This window comes from Miniopterus natalensis, chromosome 6, assembly GCF_054644295.1.
Source record: "Miniopterus natalensis isolate mMinNat1 chromosome 6, mMinNat1.hap1, whole genome shotgun sequence".
Lineage (NCBI taxonomy): Eukaryota > Metazoa > Chordata > Mammalia > Chiroptera > Miniopteridae > Miniopterus > Miniopterus natalensis.
Genome location: NC_142086.1, coordinates 15840251 through 15852712, shown reverse-complemented (window position 1 = coordinate 15852712; position 12462 = coordinate 15840251).

The window sequence follows — 12462 nt, the reverse complement described above, 5'->3', positions numbered from 1 at the left end:
CTACTAATGAAAGTAGATTTCCCTTTGCCTAGTAAACGAGCTCCAACAGTTTATGGCATGTGTTGTTTTAAAACCTTTTTTTAAAAGAAATTCTGCCGCTTACTGAGGCTGAAAGCATAGGAGCTGCAGAGTCCTTACTTATTTTATTGAGAGGAAGTGGAAGAGAAATGACTTTTACTTCTTGAGCCAATTTAAAATTCTGAGACCCAGAATATTGTTGTTACTGTTTGTTTTTTTAATTCATAAGCAGCGTATTCACTTATTAGCTCACTTAGGAAATATTAATTGAGTGGTTACTGTATGCCAGGCATTGGGGAAAAGCATTGGACAAGGCAGAGGAGTCGGTTGCTCTCATGGAATTTACATGCTGTGGGAGAAATAGATAAAAGATCGGGAAGCCAGTGCACAAGCTAGCTCATTTTAGATATTGGTAAGTTCCATAAAGAAACCAAATCTAGACAGTATGATATGAGAGAGGCTGGAGGATGCTGGGAGTCAGCAAGGCTAACAGAGGAGGCTGTTTATTTGGAGAACCAAATAAACGAAGAGGAGGGGCCATGGGAGTACAGGCCTGGGGGCAGAATTTCAGAGCCGAGGGAAGACACTTGCAAAGGTGCCAAACAGAGAGGAGTCACTGGTGTTTCCAGATTCAAAGAAAAAATAAGGAGGGCTGGAATATACCAATGAAAAATGAGAATAGTGCATGTTGAAGAAGTTGGGGTCCAAATCTTATAGGGCTGCTATTGACTGAATTGTGCCCAACTCAAATTCATATGTTGGAGCCCTAACCACCAATAGGATGGTGTTTGAAAATGAACTCTTTGGGATGTAATTAAGTTCAGATGAGGTCATTAGGGTGGAGCCCTCATGATGGGATTAATGACCTAATAAAAAAAGAGTAGATATCAGAGTCCTTTCTCTGTCCTTATGAGGACACAGTGAGAAGGTGGACATCTGAGCGCAAGGAAGAGGGCTGTCCCCAGCTGTGTTGGCAGCCTGGCCTCACACTTCCAGCCTCCAGAATTGTAAGAAATACATTTCTACCCAGTCCATGGAATTCTCTTAGAACCATCTAAGCAACTAAGACAAGGCCCTTAGACACCATATTAATGCCATTTGTATTTTATTAAAAGTAGCAAAGAAGACAGTGAGTAGATTCTTCCTGAAATGCTACTGGTTTGATAACCTTCCTACATTCTACCAGTTCTAACCAAAGGGGAAGCATAGATGGAGACACAGGAGAACCTCTGATTGAATCTCTACGTTTTCAATAAAAACTCAAAAGCACATATTATTGTTGTGTTATTATTATTGTTGTTCTTAGATACTTGCTGAAAAAGTCAGTCTTTTTAATAAAAATTTGTCACTCCGTATTTGCTAAATTAAAGCAAACATTACTTAGTGCTTAATTTACATTGCAAATAAATAAGTGTTGCAAAAGATATAATAATTGCAGAATATACAAATGAACACTTCTGGAAATTTAGCAGTATGCCATGAGTCCTTCTAAACTGAGCATGCGACTCACAATTTAGATTGAATTGTTCTGTTCCTTAGTAATCAACCCCATGGAAATGTGAGAAAGCTGTGTCATTGTTCTATTAGGTACATGAAAGCAAAATATACTAGTGGATACCAATGCATTGTTTTCATTGCTAATAAAAAAATTACGTATTTTTAAGTTCACATGTGCTGGGGAAAATGATCATTGAATGTCATTTTCATACTTAGACCTTTTCTATTAGATCGTAGGTTAAGCCTCATTAGTTCTCTTACTTCAAATCCAAAGCCTTATCTCTAACCACCAACTGGACATGTTTAGATGGTTTTCCCATTGTTACCTCATTTTCAGTGTCTATAATTCAGAATCTTTCTTCACTTTGTTTCTTCTCCCCCCCCCGAACTAGGGCAGAATTGGGGTATTCAAGAGCCAGACCAAGTTTCGTTGATTTCTATCTCAAATATTAGGTACTCATGCAATCAGGTTAAAGTTACGTAATATGAAGACTTGAGCAAAAAATACAACAAAGGAAAAGATAAGATGACATCTACTTACTGCCTAATATGTGCTGGCCATGTATTTGCAGGAAATAGCAGAAGGCACTGCCATGCAGACTGCTTTCATGACCAAGAAGGTGATTACAGATTGGGAGAGTATATGTTTGTGACTTTCAGGACGTGACAGCTTTTACTTGGTGCATGTTTCTCCCATCCATCACTTGATTCAGATATCACTGCATTCTCTGGGGTACTAGTGAGCTAGGTTTCCACAAGCAATTTCCACGGAACTTTGCATTTTTTCAATTTCTGGTCATAAGCTGCTTATCAAGTAACACTTGCTTTCTCCATTTCTACAGAGATGCTATTTAGGTATCTATGTAAGGCAGAAAACTATTAAATATCAATTTCTGAATAGTTATCAAGTAGCTTTTAAGATTAGAAAATGCATTAACATATATTATATCATTACCTTCGAGTTTCTTTTGTGTTTAAGAAAAAGCCTGTTAAGTAAATTGAACAGATATTATATCGTTTTACAGATAAAAAGAAGCGTGAAGGTCATGCTAATTAACAATGGGAAGTCCAAGGCTAAGTAATTATAACATGATTCCCGCCTTAATGTTTATTCTGTACCCTAATGTGATTGGTTATACAGATGAATGTTTTTTTGATCAGTAGGATGTAATTTGCAGTATTAAAGAGATGTACATTTTTAGGTTAATATTTCCACAAACTTGAAAGTATATTTTATCAGAAAAAAATATAATAAAAAATTTAAAAAGCATATAGCTTATCATTTCTATTCCACATCAAGCAATGTACAGTATTTCAGAAGTACCCTGGGACTGGTACCAAAGTTTTGTGAATACGCCCATCTCTGCATGTTTATTAATATTTGCAGTGTCATCCGGAAATGGAATACTTTGTTTTCTTAAAAACATCATCTAATCAATTACTTTCAAATCAATTTTGAAAGCAAGTCAACCCATATCAGTATGTTAAAAATTGCCTAAATTTCAATAATTATAACCTATGGGATGAGTATTCAAATTGTAAGTATTCAAACTTCATAAAGACTAAAATAGTCTAAATGACTAAAAACATGAAAAGAAAAAAGTAAATTATAGATTAAAACACAAGATAAGACATAAAACAGTCATCCTAGGAAACACGTATCTTATTTATTTAAAGGACTCTGCAAGAGAATATGATAAAGCATTGTTTTACCCTTTGTCGCTTAAGAACAGACTTTAAGTAGGCTAAAGGAAAAAGGTTTCGTTAAATATGAAAAGCTTTGTTTTACTCTGTGAATGCTAATCTTGCTTATGTCTTTCAGCCTTCAGTTGGGTAGACCTAATGCACGCCCAGCTGAATCCCGAGCTGGGCTTACTCTTCAAGGCAGGCAGGCAGTCTTTCACGGGGGTCTCTTTTATCCTGTGACATCCCCATGCTTTCTGGGATGTGTCTTGTGTTTTGTTCTTTTAGTCTACAGATTTTTGTTTATTCCTGCTTCCAGGAAGCTTAAAAGGCAAGACAACAGACATACAGAGGGAACAGGTGATGCAATTGTAAAATACTCCAACACATTTGCATGCACGTGACTACTTTGAATCCGAGAGTCTGTTTCCACGAATGCGTTTAGAAAATCTCACGGGGCCGCCAGAGGAGTAGCATAGAAACTAGATGAGTTCTCTCTTTGAATTGCGAGTTGTTTAGAGTGAAGGATTTCCTGAGTTGGAGCTGAACAAAGCTAATAAAAAGGCTTGCTTCTGTTGGGAGACAAAATATATATATATATATGCATTAAGTTCAGATTTATTATTGTGAACTATTCACCTAGCATTAATCATAAATCAATTTAGTGACAACTTTAAAGTATGAGAAAATTTTATATGCAGCTTGAGTAATGCATTTAACAGGTTAAATCAATGGTTTTGCTCTGTGCTTTCTTTCAGTTGGGTTCTCCAGTGAGGCCCTCTCCCTTTACCGGCTTTACCCTCCCAGGCAGGGTACCCACGGTAATGCGATGCCCTGTGTCAGGGAACACAAACCAACTTGAAAGGAAAGGTGTGTCTTTCAAGTTTGTGCAGGACAAGAAAAATGGCAGTTGCTGAGACTGAAGTTAAAGCCTTGAGTAAAGCAAATCTCACCCTTTAGGACTGCTTAGCTGGTCTGTTTCTCCCCTAAAAAATATTCCCCAAAGTGATTCCAAGCATTCTCCAGCTCATGGTGGAGATGGCAGCTAAAGAACAGCTTCTCTGTCTCCTGCAAGCATGATGAAAAATGCTTTTCAAGCAAGTCGGACATGTTATTCAGTGAAATAAAGAGAGGTTGGCATTTTAATCGAAGAAATACCAGAAACTTTGTGATTCCGTTTTACATCATTCTCATGTGCAATCCATTATGAATTGCCATACTCTATAATGGGACATATTCCTGGGAAATTCCATTATGTTTATTTTATTTAATTGAAGTATATTGATATATTTAAGGAAAATATAGTGTGATGATTTGACAGGTAGAATGATGTTAGTGCTAGCCCTGCCCCTTCCTGACTTCTGCAAAATAAAGCTGTGGTGAAGAGCCAGCTCCGGCCTTAGACAGAGCAATGTCTGCGTCCTGGCTCATCAGTTTACTCCCTGAGTGAGTAGGAAGCCAATCACTTTAAATCTCAGTTACCTCACTCATTTAATGCAAGTAGTAGAGGTTTTCTGAGGGTTAAACGAGACATTCCATTTAATTGAGAAGCAGATATCCTAATTTTATTATCATGCATTTTTACTAGTAATGTTATTTCTGAAACACAAATCCACTGCAAACCTCTGAATATATATTACATGTTGAAGACATGGGTAAACCTTGAAAAAAATCTGTTAATGCTAATTAGCTAGTTAGCTTAAAAATGAAAAAAAGTCAGTGTTTTCCTAATGCATTTCTGACAAATAGCTTTATTCACAAAGTTACAGTGAGACTTTCTTGCTATAATTTTGTAACCCAAAAAAGCAACTTAGAAATATGTGACAGTACATTTGCCATGACAGGGAATAAATACTTGAAGTTTTGGAATATTTAAAACTTCTAAATTATGTAAATTTGTGAGCAAATATAATAGTACAGACTCATACACTGAAGCAGAAAATTAGAATCTGTGATTTTAGACACTTTAATAATAAATCTGGCTAATTGCTACTGACAGTGCTTCAGAGATGAAAAATCATTGTATTTTCAGGTTTGGCCCAATGGCTGTGGAAAAATATTATTCCTCACCAGTGGATAACCTAATTTAACTGAAGAGCAAATCCTATAAAATCAGAGTTGATGACCTGGTTGATTAATGTGCTTAGTAATTCTATAGAGTAAAAGATAATTTAGGAATCCAGCAACTAAAAATCATCATTCTTTTGGTTAAATTATTTTTAGTTAGAAAATTCATATATTTTGTGAAGTAATATTTAAATTGATATATCTTATAAGTATGTTAGAGAAGCATATGTGTATATAGCAATATTTTCCTTAGGGAATGCACAGCTATATTTGGGAGGGTCAAAAGAAAGTGGACAGATTTTAACAAAGTATTTTGGTGGGTTTTAAACTCAACTTTCAAAATTGGAGAAGATGCATTATGAGAAGAAGCATATTTTATATGCATGTGTACAACTGCACCCTTCTGCTTTCCTTAAATGAATGTTATATGTCTCTTGAAGCTGTGAGATAATTAATATGTTTTGATTCTTACCCGCCACACTTTGAGTTTCTACTCTGCTCTGGATAGGGAAACCAGGTTAATATAGTGTCAAAACATTGGCCACAGTGGAAAATTTCAATCAAAATCAAATAGCAGAAACAAGGTCAAATCAGTTGCTTGAACAGACCTGTCACTTCACTTAAATTGCAAAAGCAGTTCAATAACCCTATGAACCCAGTAGCGCAGAGTGGGTCAGTATGCGTGGATTAAGATTATTGAAATTTGGACCTGGTGTTGCTGATGTTACTGTTAGGCTCAGTATCATTTACAAACATGTACTTTGATTTAAAGTGAAACAAATAAGCATATGATTACCTATGAATTTTTATAATCAATATGAAGATAGCAGCACTGTTTCAAAATTTTATTTTAGCCAGGATATTTAGGTGAGAAATAATAGTATTATTTACCAGAAGCTTACAAAAATAGGAGTATATTTCACCTATTAAGTGCAAAGGAGAAGTGTAGTAGAAAATTTTATATATATATTATATGCAAATACAATAAATACTACATTATTAAAGATTTGTATTCATTTAAACACATTTAGCCCTAAGTAAGGGCTACCTAATAAGAGTATATATATAGTGCGTGCAAAAGTACATTCAAACGATAATGGAAAATTTCAAAATGTTGTGGTAACAGATTAAGAAGGAACTTGATTTCCCCAAGTCACACTTCTCAAAGAAGGCAAAAGTGGAACAAGACTGTGAAGACATAGGCTGAGCTGGAAATAAAGAACTAAGATGTTAAAAACATTTCCAGCGAAGAAATTAGTGTGAAGAAAGGCTGAGATGCATGTGTTTATCAAAAAGAGAGGAGATAGTTATGACTGGAGCATGGGTGTCCCTTGGCGTGGGATGGAGTGGTAGATTGGATTGTGAATTGGTCATTGCTAATGTTTGGTAATGGATGCATGAGGATTTATTATATAGTCCTCTTGACTTTTTGAGATTTTAATATTACAAACATAACACACACACATTCGGGGTACCGGGGAAATAGAATGGGCATTGTCTATGCTGTCTAGCTAGTGCACAATTACTCCAGTGACACGTATCAGTAATAGGCTCAGAATTAGAGACAAGTCAGACACAAATACCTCACTGGTAACTCAAACTACATCTACTCATGAAAAAGGTAAATTCAAGAAGTGCATTCAAGAAATGGTCCCATCAGCACACTGTTGCAGACCAGAACTTCCGAAAGCACAACTATCCCCCACGTCCAAGCCCAAACTTTTATATGCAGCTCTGGGCGTGTGCTGGAGGCCCTACATTCTGCATCGGGTGCAGCTCATCAGTATTGGTCAGAATCTTAAAGCCAACATGAGCACAGAATTCAGTAAAGTACAATTGGTCAGGAAGGAATCCCTTATTGTTGACCCTCAGCCTTCTCACATCAACCTGGTCCAAGACCTAAACAAACTAGCTGGATCCAAAACCTTAGCCGATCTTACTACTGAAGAACCCGAAGAAATGGAGTAATGATCTGACATGGACATTCTAGAAGTCATGCTGACATGCATTTATACTATTAATAGGCCCTGGAGCTGATATTGAAAGTAAAGAAATGGATACAATTACATAATCAGAGACATTAGAAGTACCAAAGACCCTGGAAAACTTTTAGGGTAGAATGGTTTAAATGTAACCTGCAAAAAAGAAAAGAATTTCATTTAATATTATTTTATCAACTGAACTTGTATGGCATTCTTAGAACAACTATTTGAATTTATAGTCAGTGAACATGTTTAGACCTCTAAATTCTGGGTTCTAAGCTAATTCATGTTTTATAAAAATATTTCAGAGTGCTGTTGAACTCTTGGTTCCATGATCTTTTAAGATATACATGTAAGATAGCAACTTTTGAACTGCTGTGTTACAACTGTTGTAATAGTAGACTTTGAAAATCTTTAGTAAAATGTGCTAAATTTCAATGACCAGAAATATATCATTTCTGCAGCTTATCAGATGATGTTAACTCATGTAATAGAATTACAGTAACCTCCAAGGAATTATGAAAAATAATCATACTAGTGAAAGAATTATTGCAAGTTTCAAAACCTAGATTCAAGTCCAACTTGGTGCCATGTGTAAAATTAATCTTCAGATATTTGCAGAATTCCTTTGGGCAATAGTCCACATTATAAAATCACACTTTTAACTCTGAAGCTGTCCAAGAAATAAAATTTGATGCCACGATTGGGCATATGTGTTATGGAGGATTTTATCTTCTTCTTAAACGTACAGTGTTGTCCACTATGTGATGTTGGACTGAAGAGATTAATAGTCTGATCCAGTATGCAAATCTTAGTATAAAGCTCAAAGAAATAGCATTTTTCTCTTTTCCAAACTGCCAGTGATTTAAGTAAATAGCCTTGACTGTCCTATACATGATATTAATTAAGCTGGCTTTATATTAGTCCTATAAAAATATTAAATGCGATTTTACTTTTATATTTTCATATTCATCCCTCAGAACATATACTTTAAAATGAAAGGAGTATCACAGCATGCAGGGTCCTATGGCAGAAGTAAAGTGACATTAAATTATTCCATAATTATTCTGGACACAGACTATTCATTATGTTGTAAAAGAAAATGCACCACATAGCTTTCTTGAAACAACTAATACATTTATGTCAGCTTCAAATTATTTTCTTTTCTTTTGCAATTTTCTATTTACTCTAAAATACAAGAGGTATTGAGGAATGTTTTCATAGTGCATTATCTAAGAATTCCTTTTTTTCCCTTTATTTTCCCATCACCAATATCTGCCTTATACCCTCATAGATAGAAAGCAGGTGGACATCTCTGGGGGTGGGAGGGAGTTGGGGGTGTGGAGGGATTGAGAAAAAAAGAGGAAAGAAATCATGGACATGGACAACAGAAGTGAGAGAGGGTGTAACAATTTCATTTTGTAAAACTTGTGAAATGGGCAACAGTCTTTTGAAAGATTGCATGATAGAAAATATACTGGTAGTCAGGTGTAGAGGTGTGTTTCAGTTGATAAAGACTTCGGTTGCCATGATTTACAAGTTATGCTAAACTATCTGCTGAATTATGGGGGGGGGGGTTTGAAGAAAACTATTGCAGACACAGAATATTGGAGCACACTTCTCACCACGACACCTCTGTCATTTGGTAGCATCTTTTTTAATTCTAATGAGCTTGGTATGTCTTGTGCACAAACACTAACCTCTGTCGTTTGATACGCACAGAAATTCAATCAGATGTTTAATTACATTTTAACATGAGTAGCAAACAGCTGGCTAATTCCCTTGTTTCTGATTAAAGGGCTTACCAAAAAATAAATTTAATGTGACATTTACATCCAACTGTAAAAGGCAACATTGTTAATAAGTTCTAGACATGTAAGAGGTGCAAGACTTTTTATTTTATTTTTTTTAGCACTGGGGACAACAGTTTCTAAAACAATGAAGCACTTTAATCAAATATCCAGGAGGGAGACACATCCTTTGAAATGTTAGCAGCTTAAAAGGGCAGATCCTAGAAAGCTGTCAGAAAAGCATTTGCTGATATAGTGTGTATGTAGCCTTGCTACCATGATGTGCCAGGGGCAGTAATGCACATTGTGGGTTACAACTGACCAACAGTGAACATTTTGGAAACATGGAGGCAACTGCCCAAGTTGAACAGAGCTGATACAACTTGATAATTGGGGACGAGAATTTTTGTGATAGTATAAATTAAAGCATGCACTACATTTTCATATAGACAAAATCATCTTTGGATTTTTATTTTTATTTTTGCACTATTAAATTAAATATCATTTAAAATTATTTATTGATTTGTATTTAAATATAGTTGGTGTAAACTATTATATTAGTTATATTGCCTTCAAGTGTATGGTATAGTGATTTGACATTTTTATATCTTAAAATGTGATCACCCCACTAATTCTAGTAATTACCTGTCACCCTGCAAACTTTTTAAAATCTCCTTGTATTGTTTTAGTGAAGTATATTTTTATTGCTTTAGATTCTAACATCTTCAAAGTAAGTGAATTCTTTGGAAAGAAAACAAGCCACTCTTGGTTATTGTGTTATTTCTCTCTTATGAATTGAACAGATACATTAAATTTGTGTCAACTCTTTCAGTCACAAAGATGTTAGGTGTTAGTGTCCAAAGACTACCAAGCAGGATGTAGAATGTGTAATCTCTGACTTCTGTTCATGTTTTTGGTGATAATATTCATGGAACTTGCTCTATCAGAAACATTTTGTGAAGCTACAGTGCATGACACTCACACCAGAGTCAACAAATAGGACTTGGAACAAACTGGTGTGTGATACACACATATATCTGTTTGTGTGTGATTGTGTATGTGTGTGGGGGGTGCATGGATATATGTGTGTGCATATACACACATTAACTCGGAAAGATCTCTGGGGTATATATCTGAAATGTGAAGAGCATTTAACAACAATTCTGATAGAAAGAAATCCCTTACCTATACAAAAAAGTTCGTTTGTTGCATATTTACATTTGCATAAAGTTATTTTGAAATGTTTTTTAGCACTTGAATAAGTTTATAAAGTGTGTGTGTGTGTTGATAGGTCTTCGGGGTATATTGTTAATGGGAAAAGCAAGGCAGAGAGCCAAGGTATGACAGGTGTAATTTAATCTCAGTATATTATATGTGTACATACTATATAATAATTGCATGCAAATATGGGCAAAAACTAAGGGGAAAAAAACCCTTTGTTTTAGACTAGTATGGCTGCTATAACAAAATACTTTAGACTATGTGGCTTATCAACAACATAAATTAATTTCTCACAGTTCTGGAGGCTGAGAAGTCCACGACCAAGCCTCTGACAGGTTTCTCTGCTTGGCCCCCTCCCAGCGCACACACAGTCATCTCCCTGTGACTCTGGGGTCTCTCTATAAGGGGCTTTAATGCCATTCATCAGGGTTCCTCCCTTAAGACCTCAGCATCTCCCAAAGGCCTCATATCCTAATGCTATTAGTTTGAGGGTTTCCCCAAGTGGATATTCCCTTAAATATCCTGGATGCGGACTGAAGACTCCTGGATAAACTTTCTTAAGTTCTGGAAAATAGTGGCACTCTTCATAAGTTAGGGGATTTGAGAGTTATCCGTCCAAAGTGTCTCCCAGGAGAGACTGCTGTAAAATAGGATTTATTTAACATTGAAGTGAAGAAAATATAAACAACCATTGCAATGGATCAGAAGAACGGAAAAGCAAATCAGGCGAGGCCAGACTAAACCTGTGTGCCCCAGGTAAAGCTTCGCTCTAGTGGCTCCGGGTTCAAGGTGAGGTCAGGTGAGTGCCTGCAGGGTCAGGTTCAAATTCTATTTGGAGACAGGAAATCTAGGAGGCTTAATTTTTAGAATAGCCGTAGTAAATCTCTCAATAGGTGAGGGAACAGCAGCCCCCGAGGCTGAGGGCTGAACCTCATTCAAGGGTTCAGTCCTTAGCCTCGGGGGCTGCTGTTCATTTAGTTCTTTTGAAAACCATCAAAAAGAAAAGCACCAGTGTATAAGGAAAGATTAACATATCCCACATTGGAGAAAGCACCAAGAAGTAACATGTACAGAGAACTGCAGGCTCTAAGGACAGAATGTAACAATATGCTCATTAGGACCTGGATTAGCTGATATTATTTGAAAAGTGGAGCAATTTCTACTAGAGCCTTGAAAATAATTAACCAGAGAGAAAACTAGGAAGGACATTTAGGAACTTAATAAAATGAGCAGCCAGACAGTGACAACTGTAGAAGACACTAGAACTCCTTTATGATGGTGCATGTTTTCTATTACTGCCGTCACAAAGTACCCAAAACTTAGTGGCCTGAAGCAACACAAATTCATTTTCTCACAGTTCTGTGGTCGGAAGTCCAACACAGCTCTCCTTGGGCTAATATCAAGGTAACAGTGGACCTGTATTCATTTCTGGAGAAACCATTTGCTTGTCTTTTCCACCTCTAGAGGCTGTCCGCATGCCCAGATTTCATCTTCACGTCCAACAATAGCCGTGTGAATCTTTCTCACATCATATCCCTCTGACACTCACGCTTCTGCTTCCTCCCACATTTAAGGAACCTTGTGAGTATATGGGATTCATCCAGATAATCCAGGGCAATCTTTCTTTTTTAAGGTCAACTCAATATCAACCTTAAATCCATCTGACACCTTAATTCCCATTTCTCATGTAATATAACATATTCATTTAGGAATTAGGAGGAGGGGGTCTTCCTGCCTATCATAGTGGGAAAACTGCCAAATATGAAGGTATTGATTACACATTGTTTTGCAGCTTGAATAGAAGATAGTAAATAGAGTAAAGTCCTAACACTTAAAACATATTTCTGCATTTCAAAGAAGCTTAAAAATTAATTAAAATGTGTTAATTATGCTCAGAGGCAACATATATTAAGTTAATACATATTGAGGCCTACTATATCTTGGGAATCATGTTATATACTTAAGGGGAAGAAAGGAAGTTCAGAATTGATCCAATCCTTACCCTCACCTTCTGGAGCCTACAAAAGTATCATGTTTCCAGTTATCTATTGAGATCCAATACAAAAAGAGCAGTAAGAATATTATTCCCATAAGTAAAGTTAAATTTTTACTGGTAATTTGATCTCATTTCAACATATACAAGAAAAAACTTTTAAATAAAGAAAATTAAATAGTCTTATCCCATTAAATCATCATTGAATTAG